Source organism: Canis lupus, chromosome 6 (assembly GCF_048164855.1).
Source record: "Canis lupus baileyi chromosome 6, mCanLup2.hap1, whole genome shotgun sequence".
In the NCBI taxonomy this organism is placed as follows: domain Eukaryota; kingdom Metazoa; phylum Chordata; class Mammalia; order Carnivora; family Canidae; genus Canis; species Canis lupus.
In genome coordinates this window covers 60,822,110-60,840,156 of record NC_132843.1, presented here as the reverse complement: position 1 = coordinate 60,840,156, position 18,047 = coordinate 60,822,110, and the positions used below count along the sequence as shown (strand labels likewise).

At 40.4% G+C, this 18,047-nt stretch overlaps 1 long non-coding RNA gene across 1 annotated transcript; it reads right to left on the bottom strand.

Annotated features, from left to right (window-relative positions):
• Window positions 1-5,107: 5,107 nt before the first annotated feature.
• LOC140635745 (uncharacterized) lies at window positions 5,108-18,011 on the bottom strand. The gene is made up of 3 exons (XR_012033084.1): window positions 17,691-18,011; window positions 10,214-10,247; window positions 5,108-8,943 (listed from the first exon to the last, which is right to left on the bottom strand). It is a non-coding gene; the product is annotated as an uncharacterized lncRNA (long non-coding RNA).
• Between the last annotated feature and the right edge of the window lie 36 nt (window positions 18,012-18,047).

The following is an 18,047-nucleotide window of genomic DNA, read 5'->3' as shown; positions in this document are numbered from 1 at the left end:
TTGTGCTCTGCTCTCTTTTGCTCTCTCTCAAACAAATAAAATCTTTAAAAAAAGAAATAAAAATACGATGTTATAGTGGGCCAATAGTCATCTTGAAGGCATATGTTTCAAGGACACTATCACTTTACATTTCTGTAAAGGAGACTTAAAATTCATGAAACACTTTTACAATAAAATTGTTAACACAGGTAAACAAATCACTTTTTTTAAAAAAGAAGCATTGTTGTGTACAAGGTATGCAACGCAGAATATTTAGTAGGTGAACTTTTTTCATTTTTTTGGTAAGAAGTTTATAAACTGAATGGAATTTGCCAACATTTACATTTAACTGTCTACTGAATATGCAGATAGATGACTCAAGTGTAGTTTGCATTTAGGCAAGATATAAACAATCTTTTATGTATTAGGCTGCTTCATTAAAGTCTTCATCCAAATCAGGAAGATCTTTTGAAACTCCTTTTTAAAGTCAAAATGCCTAAGAGCTAGTGAGAACGTTTTGTTGTTCCTGCGATTTGAGGCATCCCTTGATATACTGCAGAAAGCATGATTCTGCTCTACACTGTAAGGGTCCAACATATCTGTCATCTAAAATTTCCCTTTGGTTTGCCAATAAGATATTTTAGTTGCAACCTCTGAATTAGGAAATATAACTTCATCCAGTTACATAAAACAATTAAGGAAAGATACAATAATGCATGTTAATCCAAGTTAGTTTGGTGTACCCAAGCTAATTAAAGAGCAACTATTTTATACTGACTTACTGATGTCTTTTGAGGAGATGAAAAACTTTTATTGATTTAGAAGTACTTGCCTTTTTTTTATCCTGGATTTGTGCCATGATGTATTTTTACTTGCTCTTTGCCATGTTCAATCTCAAATTCTTTGCTGCAAATTGTGCAGTACACCCTGTTTTGGTTATTTACATCCTTAATGCTATTACATGGGTCCTCCTACCTACTTTCATTAAATTAACACCATTGTTGAGCTTTCTTTTTCAGTGATGTGTAGGTCTTGCTGGTGTAGGTACCATACTGTTCTTTTTTTTTTTTTTTTCAAGATTTTATTTATTTACAAGAGACACACAGAGAAAGGCAGAGGCACAGGCAGAGGGAGAAGCAGGCTCCATGCGGGGAGCCTGATGTGGAACCTGATGCCCTGAGCCGAAGGCTGATGCTCAACCACTGAGCCACCCAGGTGTCCCATCATAATTGTTCTTTTTCATTATCTGAATTCTTAGGAAGTATGGTCACAATATTCACAATGTTAAAAATTAAACTAGTGCTATCTTGATACAAAGCACAATAGTTAATGCACAGGCAAAACCAAAATGAGATTGTTACACAAGACATTTAGATTTCCCATTAGATTGCATCACTAGGGGTAAGGCAACAATGGATCATCTGTTACTGTGAACGGCTAATCAAGGTTGTCAACATTAGCCTCAGCAGAAAAACAGCTACCAACCATTAGAGAAGGTTGGTAAGTTGAGTCCAAGCCTTTAGACACTAAATGCTTTCAGCCTCTATTTTTGTGGGTTGCCACATGGCTTTTACACCTTTCCCCAAACCTGCTGCAGGAGTGGGGAACAACCAGGAGTTTTCATGTCCCCATGAGAGCTTTCCAATTTAAGTGGGATTTTCAGTGTTAGAACTGGGACAGTACCCAGCAAACTGGGAAGGTTGATCATCCTAGCTAGGGCAGCAATCCCTAAAATATCAGAGACATGGTGATGAGACTGGCAAGGAGAAATTTTCAGAAATATGTCTCTTTGAGACTGTAATCCCAATCCCCGACTAAAAGGTAATTAATAGATAATTTGTCAGAACACACACACACACACACACACACACACACACACACACACACATACACACTAGCCACTAACGACATGGGGAGGGTTAGAAGCAGAAAAATGTTTACCTTTAGCCCAGAGGGTTGACCTGTAGCCTGCATAGTTTCAACAAAGATCAAATATATGCTGGTTGCTACATTTTTGAAAATTTATTTTTATTTAAATTCAATTTGCCAACATAGAGTATAACACCCAGTGCATATCTCATCAAGTGCCTTCCTTAATGCCTGCCACCCATTCACCCTATCCCCCCAACCACTTCCCCTTCTACCACCCTTTCTTGGCTTCACAGAGTTAGGAGTCTCTCATGGTTTGTCTTCCCCTCTAATTTTTCCCCACTCAGGTTCCCCCCTTCCCTTATGACTCCTTTCACTATTTCTTATATTCCACATATGAGTGATACCATATGATAATTATCTTTCTCTGATTGACTTATTTCACTGACCATAATAATCTCCAGTTCTATCCATATTTTTTAAAAAATATTTATTTATTTATTCATGAGAGACACACACACAGAGAGAGAGAGAGAGAGGCAGAAACACAAGCAGAGGGATAAGCAGGCTCCATGCAGGGAGCCCAATGCGGGGACCCGATCCTGGGACTCCAGGATCACGCCCCGGGTGGAAGGCAGATGCTCACTCGCTGAGCCACCCAGGCATCCCCAGTTCCATCCATATTGAAGCAAATGGTAGGTATTCATCTTTTCCAATGGCTGAGTAATATTCCATTATGTATATATACCACATCTTCATTATCCATTCATCTATAGAAGGACCTAGTAGCTCCTTCCAGTTTGGCTACCCTGGACATTGCTGCAATGAAATTGGGGGGAAGGTGTCCTGTCATTTCACTACGTCTGTATCTGTGGGGAAAATAGCCAGTAGTGCAATTGCTGGGTTATAGGGGCTACATTCTTTTTTGAAATTACTATTATTTTTTTGTAGTCTCTATACCTAGCATGAGACTTGAACTCACAACCCCAAGATCAAGGGTTGCATGCTCTTCCAACTGAGGTAGCCAGGCACCCCTGGTTGCTACATTCTTAAAGGATCTCACAATTGCCTGTATACTTCACTGATAGTTAACATCAAACTGAATGAAAAACATCAGAGAAATCTTGCAAAAGTAGTTTTACGAGTAGAAATTTGAAGAAAACATTTATGATTTAATAATCCTTGCATGTCCCTTCCCCCTTGAGCACTAAGTATATAATCGCCAGCTTCATACAGCAAAAGTGCAGCCCTTGATGCCCACAGGTCCTGTACCTGTGCTGCTTAAATAAACTTACAACATCTCAAGAATTCTTTCTTGGCCTTTGAGCTGGACAATCCTGCAACAGACAGATTGCCAGTGTTCATTAAAAATAAGTCATTCTAATGTAACTTTGTTTCTTTTTTGGAAAGGTTATTAGATTAGTCAGTGAGAGGTCTATTATAGACTTATATATCTTGATTTGGTGGGGGAAGGCATCTGAACTATTTGAGAAGGAGTTGCCAATTTGTTTTTTTTTTTTTTTTTTTTTTATTCATGATAGGCACACAGTGAGAGAGAGAGAGGCAGAGACACAGGCAGAGGGAGAAGCAGGCTCCATGCACCGGGAGCCTGATGTGGGATTCGATCCCGGATCTCCAGGATCGCGCCCTGGGCCAAAGGCAGGCGCCAAACCGCTGCGCCACCCAGGGATCCCAGGAGTTGCCAATTTGATGTGCCTTTATTCCTTACTGCATTAGTGTGCATTTTCTACAAACATTCTCTTACATAATCACAATAAATTAATTAGTTAATACTCATATGCTGGTACTTTCTACTTCAGATCTCATTCATATTTTGTCAAACGTCCCTTTTGATAAACAGATCTATCCAGACCACATGGCTTTATGTTGCAATGTCTTGTTAGCATTTAGACTTTTCATTCTGAAATGGTTCCCCAGTCTTTGACTTTCATGACACACTTTTGCAGATTATGGAATAGTTATTTTGTAGAATGTCTCTCATTTGGGATTTCAATGGCTTTCAGTTTTAGGTTTCCTGATTAGATTCAGATTACTTATTTTTGGTAGGAGGATCCATGTTCTCTCCTTGCAACCTGTTCGTTGGAACACGATTTTCATAAGTCTCACAATGATGTTTATTTCAATTACTTGATTAAAATGGAATCTGTATGTCTTCTCCATTGTAGTGTCTCTTTATTAATAAGTACGTATTAATCCATGTTTTGTGGGGAGATATTTTGAAACATATGCATAATGTGTAATTTAAATTTTTGAATTATTTATATATTGATTTATATCAGCATGGATTTATGGTCTCCTGTTTTATAGTTTTCTCCCTTTCTATGTCTGTAACATCCTTATCCAACAGTGAGAAACCTGGATCTTATTATCCTAAATATATTTACTTTTTTCCAAAATTGCTTATTTTGATGCTGAAATTTTCCAGATTTGGGAATGAGAGTACATTTGAGCTAGCCTTTATATTGTTTTGATGTTCCCCACCCTTCTTTGAGCATTTTTCTAACTTCTGACACAGTCCCAGAGTCAGCTATTTTCCTGCACCAAACCCATTTCAGACCACTTCTCCAAGACCTCTGGTTCCTTTCAGTAGAAGATGATATTCAGAAGCCAAAATCTGGGCACTAGAGGCGCTACTGCTTTTGGGGTGTTGCTAATCTCACATCTTTTCATGGATAAAAGTGAGGAATATTATATATTTTAAATTATATATCACATTTCATAATTGTAAATAATAATTGTAAATAAATATAGATGTACATTTCCATCTATATAGATAGAAAAACCATGAAAACACCTGGGACTGTCATCAGGGGCATGAGACCTGTAGTCACATAGACTACATAGTCCTGCGATAAGAAGGACGCTGAACTTGTTTTTTTGTTTTTATTATTTTTTATTATTATTATTTGCTATTTTTTAAGATCTTTTTATTTATTCATGAGAGACACACACACACACACACACACACACAGAGGCAGAGACACCGGCAGAGGGAGAAGCAGACTCCTTGCAGGGAGCCCAATGTGGGGCTCGATCCCAGGACTCCAAGATCATGACCTGAGCTGAAGGCATATGCTTAACTGACTGAGCCACCCAGGTGCCCCTGAAATTCTTAATTTTGAACAGGGGATCCCACATTTCAATTTTGCAAGGGCCTCATTAACGAAGTAGTCTGTTCTGAATATACTAACATTGTAATGTATTGTACTTCCATTGTAATGTAACACTATAGGATTCCTTTTAGTTTTTTTGTTTTCTATATCAGGTTAAGTCCTTTCTCTGATAGTAAGAAACGTGGCTGATTTTTCTGAATAAATTTATTTTATTTATAAATAAATGTGCCTTCCATGTCATAAATCTCCCATGAGTACTGCTGCTTCTTCCCTTATATGGATACTCTCCTCATGACACTTTGGCTCTGTTACCTCAAACAGGGCCACCCTGGGGGCAGCCCTGGTAGCACAGCGGTTTGGCGCCGCCTGCAGCCCAGGGCCTGATCCTGGAGACCTAGGATTGAGTCCCACGTCGGGCTCCCTGCGTGGAGCCTGCTTCTCCCTCTGCCTCTCGCTTGATCGCTCTGTATCTCTCATGAGTAAATAAAATAAAATCTTAAAAACAAAAAACAAAACAAAAAAACAGGGCCACCCTTCCACATGGTTGCTCTCATGTGATTTGGGTTCTGACAGTTCATGCAAGACTGTTGCTCCACAGAGATGCCATCCTCACCCCACTTAAGCTCTGACACACCTCCTCCCCACTGGCTGGATGCTCTTCCAACATGGATTCTCTTTCCACCCTTCCTGAGTTCTGACAACCTATTCTGAGTCACCTGTATTACTTTAATTCTTAGGATGGAGTAAGTTGCATATTATTTGTTTTAAACATAAAAAATAAAAAATAAGAAAAACTTAAATGCATGTGTATATATGCACAAAGGAAAAAACTGGGAGGAAAACTACCAAAAATATTTATTTCTGAATGGTGAGATTATAGACAACATTGCCACTCTTCTTTATAATTTTCTACATTTTCCAAATCTCCTAAAGTGAGGAATTTATTGCTCCGATAGATTTCTACTTGAATTTTCAAAAGGAATATATTTGAGGGGGCACCCAGCTGGCTCAGTCAGCAGAGCATGAGACTCTTGATCTTGGGGTTGTAAGTTTGAGCCCCATATTGGGTGTAGAGATCACTTAAAAATAAAATCTTAAAAATATATATATATATTTGAACAGTTATTTGTGGAAAACATAGAAAATAGATTTCTAATGTTCTATTTTATTTAGTAAATACTTAATGAGCACTTTGTGCATGCCAGGCACTGTACTAGTTGCTGGCAAATGAGGCTAGTGAATGAGATTGACTCTCTCTGTGCTCTCATAGAGTTTAGAAGCTAGGGTAGGCCTGTCAAGCCCTTGTAAGGAAAACATGTGAAACTGCCTTTGCAGCTCCTTCATTAGCGCTTGGAGCTTTTCTAGACAGTTCAATGGAAAACACAGTGGTTCCTGGAGTCTCTAGACCACTAAAGGAAAGCACTTATAAAGGAAGGCACTTGTATTTACAGTAAAGGACTGTGAGATTTTCAGCTTTTTTTCTTTTATTAAGTCTTCATTTATTGCTAAAGCTTTCTCTTTAATTGTGAGGAAGATTATTACTAATCGCTTAAAAACATTAACATGCTGGGAAAAGGTCCGAATAAAGTTGTACAACTTATATGCTTTACTAATATTCTCCAATGTACCAATTATGTATAGGTAGTTTGCATTAAAAAAAAAACATGGTTGTAGCATAGCATTTGGATTTATTGTATTGGTTGTATTGGTTAGGATTATGACAGAAAATCAGCTTAAGCTAGCTGAAGCAAAAAATAGATTATAAATATAAATGCTTGGTTTTCTCCTTGCATACCAGCTCCCTCTTCTCTACTCCAAATAGAGGACACACAGTTGCCAAAATATCTTGTTCTTTACATCTTCTGGTTCAGGTTCTCAAACAGGGCCTGGCCTCTCTTAATTTCAATGCCAACATTTTTGGGGAAGGATTTTTATTTGCCAAGCTTGGGTCAGCTGCCCATCCCTAGACCAATATCTTGTGGCTGTTCTTGGAGCTTCATATATATTAACTCTTCATATAACTCTTTTTTTAAAAAAGGATTTTATTTATTTATTCATGAGAGATAGAGACAGAGAGGCAGAGACATAGACAGATGGAGAAGCAGGCTCCGTGCAGGGAGCCCGATGTGCGACTCTCAATCCCTGGACTCCAGGATCACACCCTGAGCCAAAGGCAGACGCTCAACCCAGGGGTCTCTCCTCATATAACTCTTGAAGATAGATGTTATTGACTTCATATTATAGATAAAGAAACTGAGAGAGAAGTTTTCAGAAGGAGGCATAAACATAGTAGCAAATGTTGAAGTGTGTCCAAACAAGATGGTAGTATGCCTGGTTATCAACACTACTTCTCATTCTGGGATCTGTTCCCTAATACTGTGCCCAGAAAGGCTTTGATATTGTTCTGTGACTTGTTGGTTTTTTTTTCAATATACTTTGGATCTTCCTAAATCTTTACATATATACTTATTTCAACCACTTTCTTTTTTTTAAACCAGGGGTTAGCATTACATTAAATATTTCTATATTGGTGAAAAGTTAGTCTGCTTTTAATTTTTTGCTATTAAAAACAATACTGTGACCGCACTTAAACATGTGTTTTTGTGTACATATAAAAGTAATTTGTAGGAATTACTAGGTAAACAAATGTATGAATTGATATACCGTGTACATATACTGAGTAGAGATAGTAATAGATTCTGCTAAATTGCTCACCAAAGATATGTTTCAGTTTATACTTGGGCCAATTTGTCATTCTTCATACCAACCCCAACAACTCTAACCAGATAGCTTCTAAAAACTAGGGTACAAGGGGCATCTGGGTGTCTTAATTGATCTTAATTGATGAAGTGGGTAGGTAGGTAGGAGGTAAATCCTCCTCCTTCTTAAAAAAAAAAAAAACAAATAGGAGTTAGGCAGCAAAAGAAGTGTGAAATGGATTAAAAATTTAAAGGATGGAGGTTAGTAATGATCTGGAGCAACTAAAACTTTTTCATACTACTTGCAGAACAATAAATTGGTAAAAGCACATTGGAATATTGGTATCTAGCTCTAACTTAGTTCTAAGTTCTGGGTAAATATCTAACAAAATGCTTATCTGTGGTCACCAGAAGACATGTACTAGTATATTAATAACAGCAGTATCTGTAATAGCCCCAAATGAAAACTACCCTAACATTTATCAGCAGATTGGATAAATAAAGTATAGCATATCCTCATACAATAGAATACTATACAGCAATAAAAAATGATTTACAAATATATGGGATGCCTCGCTGGCTCAGTCAAAAGAGTGTATGACTCTTGATCTTGCAGTAATGGGTTCAAGAGCCATGTTGGGCCTAGAGTTTACTTAAAAAAAAAAAAAAAAGTGGGCAGCCCCGGTGGCTCAGCAGTTTAGCGCCGCCTTTAGCCCAGCGTGTGATCCTGGAGACCCGGAATCAAGTCCCACATCAGACTCTCTGCGTGGAGCTTGTTTCTCCCTCTGCCTGTGTCTCTGCCTCTGTGTGTGTGTGTGTGTGTGTGATGAATAAATAAATAAAATCTTAAAAAAAAAAACCTGTATAGGTATAAACAAAAATAGAAATGAATCACATCCATTTTTTGGGTAAAAGATGTCAAACACAAAAGATTACATATTGTATGATTCCATTACATAAAGTGCAAGAACATGAAAAAATTAACACATGCAATTAAAAGTCAGCAGAGTTGTTACCTTTATGGAGTGGGGAGAGTATGAGTAGAGACTGGATAGAGGGTATGAATGTTCATACCTTCTGGGGTATCCCAGCTTCTGGGATGCTGTTAACATCATGCTTTTAAACTTGGATGCTGGGCAGCCCCGGTGGTGCAGCGCTTTGGCGCCGACTGCAGCCCAGGGCGTGATCCTGGAGACCCGGGATGGAGTCCCACGTCGGGCTCCCTGCATGGAGCCTGCTTCTCTCTCTGCCTGTCTCTTGCTCTGAATGAATAAATAAATAAATCTTAAAAAAAAAAAAAACTTGGATGCTGATGACATGGGTGTGTTTTGTTCATGAAATTCATCAAGCAGGACTCATGCTTATTCTTATAAAGAGATAGAAATAAAGGAAGGGGTAATTGGCTTTTTAAAAAATTTTTTATTTATTTATGATAGTATAGAGAGAGAGAGAGAGAGAGACAGAGACACAGGCAGAGGGAGAAGCAGGCTCCATGCACCAGGAGCCTGATGTGGGATTCAATCCAGGGTCTCCAGGATCGCGCCCTGGGCCAAAGGCAGGCACCAAACCGCTGTGCCACCCAGGGATCCCAGGTAATTGGCTTTTAAAACAGGTAACAGGGGATCCCTGGGTGGCACAGCGGTTTGGTGCCTGCCTTTGGCCCAGGGCGCGATCCTGGAGACCCTGGATTGAATCCCACATCAGGCTCCTGGTGCATGGAGCCTGCTTCTCCCTCTGCCTGTGTCTCTGTCTCTCTCTCTCTCTCTCTCTCTCTCACTGTGCCTATCATAAATAAATAAAATTAAAAAAATAAAAATAAATAAATAAAAATAAAACAGGTAACAGCATAGGCACAGACACAGAAGCTTGATGAGTTCATGCAGGAATAGCTCACGGAGTGGACAGAGAAGGAGAGCCTGAGAAAAGAAAGGGGCAGAGGAAGTATATGCAGTAGGGGGAATAAGCTTCATTTCGGTCCCTTCTGAATCTAAGAATCTATGCTTTTGTGACTAGCCCAAGGCCATATAGTTAACTGTAAAAAGGGATAAGACCATATGGAAGATTGAAACCATGGCTATATTTTGCTAATCTTTTTATTAAGGCATAAGGTCTCTTTCCCCATTCTTTAAGTCTGGGCTGGCTTAGTGACTTGCTTTGATTAATGGAATGTGGTGGAAATGATGTTGTGAGAGTCTTAGAGCATAAGCCTCAAGAGATGTTGCAGATTCTACTCTTGCTGTCTTAGAATCCCAAGACCACCATGCTATGAGGAAGTTCAGTGTTATTATAGGTTGAATATTTTTCCAAAGTTTGTATGTTGAAGTCTTAACTCCTAATACCTCACTATATGAATTTATTGGGAAAATAGAGACTTTAGGGAGGTAATCAGATTAAAATTAGGCCATTAGGATAGGCACTAATTCAATATGATCGATGTCCTTAAAAAGGGGGTATATTTAGATGCAGACAAATACAGAAAGAACAGCAAGCATGTGAAGATGCAGGCAGAGATGGGATGATGCTACTACATACCAAGAAACACAGGTTACCAGCAGACCACCAGAATCTAGGAGAGAGGCAAAGAACAGATTCTTTATCATAGCTTGCAGAATCAACGCTGCTGACACTGTGGCCTTGGATTGGCCTTAGTTCTAGCCTGCAGAACTAAGAGAAAATGAATTTCTGTTGTGTAAGTCACCCTGGCTGTGCTCTGTTGTTATGGCAGCCCTAGCAAACGAATACACCTCTTATTCTCCACTAGGCTAGACTGTTTGTATCAGTTTGCTAGTGTTGCCATAACAAAGTACCTCAGACTGGGTGAGTTAAACAACAAACATCAACTTTGTCAAAGTTCAAGAGGCTGGGAATAGGAGATTAAGGTTTCGGGAAGGTTGGTTTCTTCCAACACCTCTCCTTGGTTTGTCTTCACATCTTTCCCAGTGCGTGTTGTGTCCCAACCGCCTCTTCTTATAAGGACATTGCTCATGTTGGAATAGGGTCTACCCTAATGACCTCATTTTAACGTAATCACCTATTTGAAGATCCTATCTTCTTTTTTTTTTTTTAAGATTTTATTTATTTATTCATAGGAGACACAGAGAGAGAGAGAGGCAGAGACACAGGCAGAGGGAGAGGCAGGCTCCATTCAGGAAGCCCAATGTGGGACTTGATCCCAGGACTCCGGATCATGCCCTGAGCCGAAGGCAGATGTTCAACTGCTGAGCCACCCAGGCATCCTGAAGAGCCTATCTTCAAATAGAGTTGTAAGCCTCAACATATGAATTTGGGGGAGGACACAGCTCAGGTCATAAGAGACCAGATGGAGGAGAATGGAGACACTTTTACTTACAGTAGCACCAACTGCCAGATATGTGAATGAGGCCATTGTGAACTTTCTAGCTCAGCGGACCCTCCTTCCCCATGCTGTCACATGAGTGAGCCTAGGTGCCTTCAGCAGCAGAATTGTCCAGCAATCCATAGAATTGCAAGAAGTAATAAATCATTATTGTGAGCCCTAGGTTTGGGGATGGTTTGTTATGCAATTGAAACCACATGCATGTAAGGGGGCCTGGATGGCTCACTCTGTTAAGTGTCTGCCATTGGCTCAGGTCATGATTCCAGGGTCCTGGGATGGAGTCCTGTGTCGAGGTCCCTTCTCAGCGGGGAGCCTGTCTTCCCTCTCCTCACTCATGCTCTCACTCCTGATCTCTGTCACTATCTCTCAAATAAATAAATAAAATCTTTTTAAAAAAGAAACAATGTGTGTGTGTATTGAGCAGTTGAGCATTTGCCTTCAACTTGGGTAATGAATGATCTTGATGCAATTTTTAAAAAATATTTATTTGAGAGACAGAGGGAGAAAGTGAGAGAGAGAGAGAGGGAGAAAAAGATCATGAGCAGGGGGAAGGGTAGAAGGAGAAGCCGACTCCCCCCTAAGCAGGGCTCCTGACACAGGACACAGCCGGACACTGGGATTATGACCTGAGCTGAAGGTAGACACTTAATAGATTGAGCCACTCAGGCACCTCATTGAAGACCCAATTGAAACAATGTGTATAGTGACACATAGATTGTAACATTGTAAACCAGGTCCAATTCTACTACACTATAGTTACATATGGGCTACATGTCAAATGGATGATTTAGTCAGCTATTCATTGTTACCATAGAAAAGGAGTGAGTACTAATTTATTAATTTACAATGAATAGATGTTATTATTGCCACTTGTAACATTTTATATAGCACTTTGCTAATTGTTTGAAATGGTCTCTTAATAACTTACAAAGTTTTTTAATCAAGGAAATACTGAATCATAGACCCTTGGGGCTAAAAAAACCCACAAAACACCAAGAGGTCATTTAATCCAACTCCTTATCTTCAAAGCGAATGACTCTATCCTAGCCAGATAAGAATTCTCCTCCTCTTCATTGTCATCCAAAAAAACTTTTAAAGTGCCAATCTATAAATGGAACTGTATTTGGCACTGTACAGGCCTTTAAAGATTTAATATAAGAATAATGCAGAGACAGACCACACATAAACAAATCTAAAGTACTGCATGCACAAACAGCTTAGAGAAGGATAAAAAAAGATGTGATACACACACACACACACACACACACACACACACACACGAGAATATTATTTAACCATGAGAAAGAGGGCAGTCCTGGTGGCTCAGTGGTTTAGCGCCACCTTTAGCCAAGGGCCTGGTGCTGGAGACCAGGTATCAAGTCCCGCGTCTGGCTCCCTGCATGGAGCCTGCTTCTCCCTCTGTCTGTGTCTCTGCCTCTCTCTCTGTGTCTATCATGAATAAATAAATAAAATTAAAAAAAAACCATGAGAAAGAATATGGTCCTATCATTTGGAACAAAATAACCTTGAGTGCATTATGCTAAGTAAAATAAGTCAGAGAGAAGACAAATACTGTATGTCATTTAAATGTGGAATCTAAAAAAGTCAAACTCAGGGCACTGACTGGCTTCATTTACAGAGCATGTGACTCTTGATTTGGGGGTTGTGAGTTCGAGCCCCATGTTGGGCATAGAGATTACTTAAAAATAAAATCTTTTTTTTTTTAAATAAAATCTTTAAAAAACAATCAAATAAAAATTAAAAAGTCAAACTGATAGATACAGAAACTAGAATGGTGGTTTGCAAGGGTGGAGGTGAAGGGAAATGGAGAGATGTTGACTGAAGGATACGAACATCTAATTTGGAGATAAGCTCCGGGGATCTAATATACATCATGGTGATTATACCTAATAATACTGTACTATATACTTGAAAGTTGCTAAAAGAGTAGCTCTCAAATGTTCTCACCACAAAAATGAAATGGTTATTACATGATGTGATGCAAGTGTTAACTAAAGCTATAATAATAATAATTTTGCAAAATATGTGTATCAAATCAACATGTTGTATGACTTAAATCATATGTTTGTTGTATGTCAATTATATCTCAATAAAGCTAGGGGGCAATGGGAAAGAAGGAAAAACTGCTACATATCAAATGACATTTTTTCTTCCAATTTATCTACATAAATATTTTTAGCCCACATAGATAATATAAACAGAGATAAATGTAACTAAACAAGCATATACATGTATACAAACAGTAAAAGAAAAGATCTGGGGAAATGTGACAGTTCTCAAATATTTAAAGGGCAGTTTTATAGAAGAACGGTTAGATTTGTTTTGTTCATCGACTGGGTAGAACTAGGACCAGGGTGAAAAAGGCAGAAGTTTCAAGGAGGCATGTGTCAGTTTATCCTTAGGATGAACTTTTTAACAATTAGAACTCCTTGGGCAGCCCCGGTGGCTCAGCGATTTAGCGCCGCCTTCAGTCCAGAGCGTGATGCCGAGGATCCAGGATCAAGTACCACATCAGGCTCCCTGCATGGAGCCTGCTTCTCCCTCCGCCCATGTCTCTGCCTCTCTCTCTCTTTCTCTCTCTCTCTCTCTCTCTGTCTCATGAATAAATAAATAAAATCTTTAAAAAACTCCTTAGGGGCATCTTGGGGTCTCAGTTGGTTGAGCAGACATCTGCCTTTGGCTCAGGTCATGATCTCAGAGTCCTGGGATGGAGCCCTAGGCTGCCTACTTGGCGAACAGTCTGCTTCTCCCTCTGCCCCTACCCTTGTTCGTGCACTCTCTTGCTCTCTCTTTGTCTCTCTCTTTATTTTTAAATAAACAATTAATTTATTTATTTGAGAGAGAAAGAGCAGGCCTGAGAGAGAGCATGAGCTGTGGGGGTTGGGGGAGTGGTGGAGGGGAGAGAGAAACAGACTCCCCACTGAGCAGGGAGCCCTACACGGGGCTTGATCTCAGGACCCTGAGATTATGACTTGAGCTGAAGCCCAATGTCAACCAACTGAGCCACCCAGGCACCCCCACCCCCCCCAACTTAAAAAACAAAAACAAAAACAAAAAAGAACTCCTCAAAGTAAATGAGTTCCCTCCCTGGAGTTATTGTAGAGGGAATTCCAGACTAGCCTAAGTGACCTCTAAGGTTCTTTCCAACCCTGTGATGCTGAGCCACACGTCAAAATTTCACACCTTTACTAGCCTGGAAATGCAGACTGGTAAAGACAGGGATCATTGTGGAGCCTTGCAACACCACCTCCCCTCCAACTACCTTAGAGGAAGGTAATCAAATGTTAAGGCAAAGAGTTATTACCAGCTGTGCTTGTTTTAGGTACTGAGTAGAATCCAAGGAAACTGTTAAGGGTCTGTGGATGAGTCTGAGATTCTCTTATGAAGAAGACAGGATCTGAGCAGAATCCTGAGTACTGTAAGAGGAGTCACTTGGGAACCATATTGCGGAGAATATGATTATTGCAAAAGTCATAGCTAAGAAAGAAGACATCATGAAACAGGCTAATTGGATAAAACACATATGCCTGCCATAGGAGAGGTGGAGATTTGAGGAACAAAGGATGACATATATCAAGCAATTATAATCCAGGGGGTCCTGGAAAATAATTTTTGAAACAGGTGAAAAATTTGGACATTGTACATAATAGGGGAGGGGAAACACTGTTGTCAAAGTGATGAGCAGAAGAAATATTTTTGTGTTAGTCGGTTACTCGGAAGGAAAGGAAGCTAGGAAGGAAAGGCTTACAGCAGCAGAATGCAGCTGAGATGAGCTGAGTCTAAATGAACACTGTTCATTCACATGTAGAGAAAAAAGTAGATAGGAAAAGACAATGTAAGAATGTGGCAATAGTCTGGAAATGCAGACTGGTAAAGACAGGGATCAGTGAAGCATTGCTCACAAGTCCCTTGCTTCTGGAAATAGTGTTGTTGCTCCTATAACAGAGAAGGTAAAGATGATAAGCATCTGTGCCTTCAACGTTGCTTTGTTAACGTTGGTGCCCCTGGCTATCAGTTGGTTGAAATCATCCCTGAGCTACTTTGCACCATCCAAGCTACTTCTTTTCACCTGGTTTCTGCCCCTGCCTGGAGCTCACAGCTGCCCTCAGTTCAGTTGGAGATGGTACTACTTGGGATCGTTTAAATGTTTTAGTTGTTTTATTTTATTTATTTTTTTATTTTTTTAAAATTTATGATAGTCACACACACACACACACACAGAGGCAGAGACACAGGCAGAGGGAAAAGCAGGCTCCATGCACCGGGAGCCCGACGTGGGATTGGATCCCGAGTCTCCAGGATCGCGCCCTGGACCAAAGGCAGGCGCTAAACTGCTGCGCCATCCAGGGATCCCTAGTTGTTTTAAATGTAATCCTCAGGCAAGGTACTTTGCTTACATTGAGATGAAATCATTTCCCACACCTAATGAAACAGGTTTCTCCTTAGTATGTCACCATCCCCCATTCTTAAAGTTCCCATTTCACTTGGAAAATGAAAGAATGAGGGTATCTGGATGGCTCTATCAGTTGGGCATCTGCCTTCGGCTCAGGTCACTATCTCAGGGTTCTGGGATAGAGCCCCACGTCAGGCTCTCTGCTCGGCAGCAAGTCTACTTCTCCCTCTGCCTCTCCCTCTCCCTCTGTGATCTCTCTGGCTCTCTCTCAAATAAATAAAATCTTTTAAATAAATGAAAATGAAAGAATGGAAAATATCTACAAGATAATGCATATCTTAAGTCTCCACCTGAAAGATATTTGTTGCAGTCAAGATAGGATCTTAAGAATCAATGGTAGAAAAATCTTCACATACAAAACAAAGGTATTATATAATAGTCCACATATGCATAATCACATAGGGATGACTAATAAGGCAATATGATTCCACGTGTTTTTATTGGTTGGTGTTTTTGTTGTTAGCTGGTGGCAAGTGGTGGAGGGAGCCTCACCCGAATAAATACTGTAACATTTGTTCCATAATTTAAGCTACACCACTTGAAAAAAATGTGCTTGGAAAATCTGATGGACTTCTGATAACACTATTTTTTTGAGTACTAGTAGTAAATGCTATCTGACACTTATTAAATGCCAAATGCTGTTTTAAGTGCTTTCTGTTAACCAGTTTACTTTTTTTTTAATTTTTATTTATTTATGATAGTCACAGAGAGAGAGAGAGAGAGGCAGAGACATAGGCAGAGGGAGAAGCAGGCTCCATGCACCGGGAGCCTGATGTGGGATTCGATCCTGGGTCTCCAGGATCGCGCCCTGGGCCAAAGGCAGGCGCCAAACCGCTGCGCCACCCAGGGATCCCTAACCAGTTTACTTTTAACAACAGCTCTATAAGGTGGGTATTATTGTCATCATCATCACCTCATGGATAAGGTTAAGTATTTACCTAATAAGTATCAGAGCCCAGTTTTGAGCTCAGTCTGGCTTCAGAATCCCTGCCCTTAGCCACTGTACTATACTCATCTATTATGTACCATGCATGAATTAGCAGAGAAGCCAGACTGCTATGCTTAAATTAGTATTCTCTCAGATAATAAAAACCAAACAATACACCAAGTTCTACCTCTATGATAACCTTTATCCCTTGTAATTGATTTTTTTCCCCAGTAGTTGCAAATGCTTCAGGAATTAAAAGGAAAAAAATATTTTAAACACAGGAAAGCTTTGATCCAAATGGAAAATTCATATTCTATCTAGTGCTAAAGCACAGTGTTTCTGTTACCATTTGGGGGAGGGGCAATTTCAGTTATTTGGGGTTACCCTGGATCACAATGGAATAATTCCATAGTGCTCTGATAGTATCAATGTCAATGGATGGTCCATCTAAGGTCATCCTGGTTCTTTCTTTCTTTTTTTTTTTTAAGGTCATCCTGGTTCTATGAAAGGTGTGTAAAGGAGAGCCGCATCCGCCTTTCCCCCCTAAACCTACCTTCCTAGTGAATGTTTTGTTGCTTCTTTGAAATGTCTCCTATCCTGTCTGCTTTAACTTTAAGCATATTTTCTGTGTGGAACCTGTAATAACAGATACTTTGTATTAAGTAAATAAGGAAGTGAAAGGAAGAGTAAGAAGATAGTTACCAAGTTCCTTGAGAATTTAAAAAACTGGATCAATATTAAGATGCAAGCGTGTGCAGTGGGACAATGATTTGTGAATATTTGTACATACACATGTGTTTGCATGTATCCAAACACTGCTGCTTGAGTCACTCTCTTGGGACAAAATAAATTAATGATGAGTAAGTTCAGGGTCAAAGAGAAATTTTCTTTTTCTCCTTTGTCATCAAAGGAAGACCAGACCACGGGCACGGTATATAAAGCACACCAGTGGCACCATCAGCTTTACTGTCGAGCACTGTAAGGGTAACAACACGTGGTTAGACGGTAAAGGAGTTCAAAAGGAATTCATGGTAATACGAGGAATGGGGCCGTAAGTGTCTCTCCAATGAGGCTGCAGAGTGCAGACAACGGAGGCGAGGACAATTTAACATCATGAAAGGGTCTCAAAAAATTACAATGAAATAACGTACCTTTTTTGTACGACCCTCATGTACATTTTGTATAATCTTAGACTAGGCCTGCTGAGAACGGTGTTGAAAAGGATCCTCCCGGGCGTTTCAGGGATGCTCACCTGGATGGCAAGCAGCAAACGCCTTGCGCTTTCCTGTCCCAACTGTGCCTGCTGTGCACCTGGGGCGCTCCGCGCGCGCCTGATGGACTTGACAGGTGGAGGTGGGACCGGGAAGGCTTTCGACCGTGCACCTCCGAAAGGCGGCAGCACGGAGAGCCGGACGTGGGAGGGGTCGGCGGAGACGAATCCAGACCCCGCAGGCCCGGGGGGCGCGAAGGGCGGGAGGACCCGAAAGACCCGAAGGCGTGGAGGAGGCCGCGCGGACGAGGTGGGCGCGAGGGGGACCCCCCGGCGAGGAGGCGGGGCCGGGGGCGGGGCCGGGGCCGGGGGCGGGGCCTCCGGGAATTCCTCCCTCGG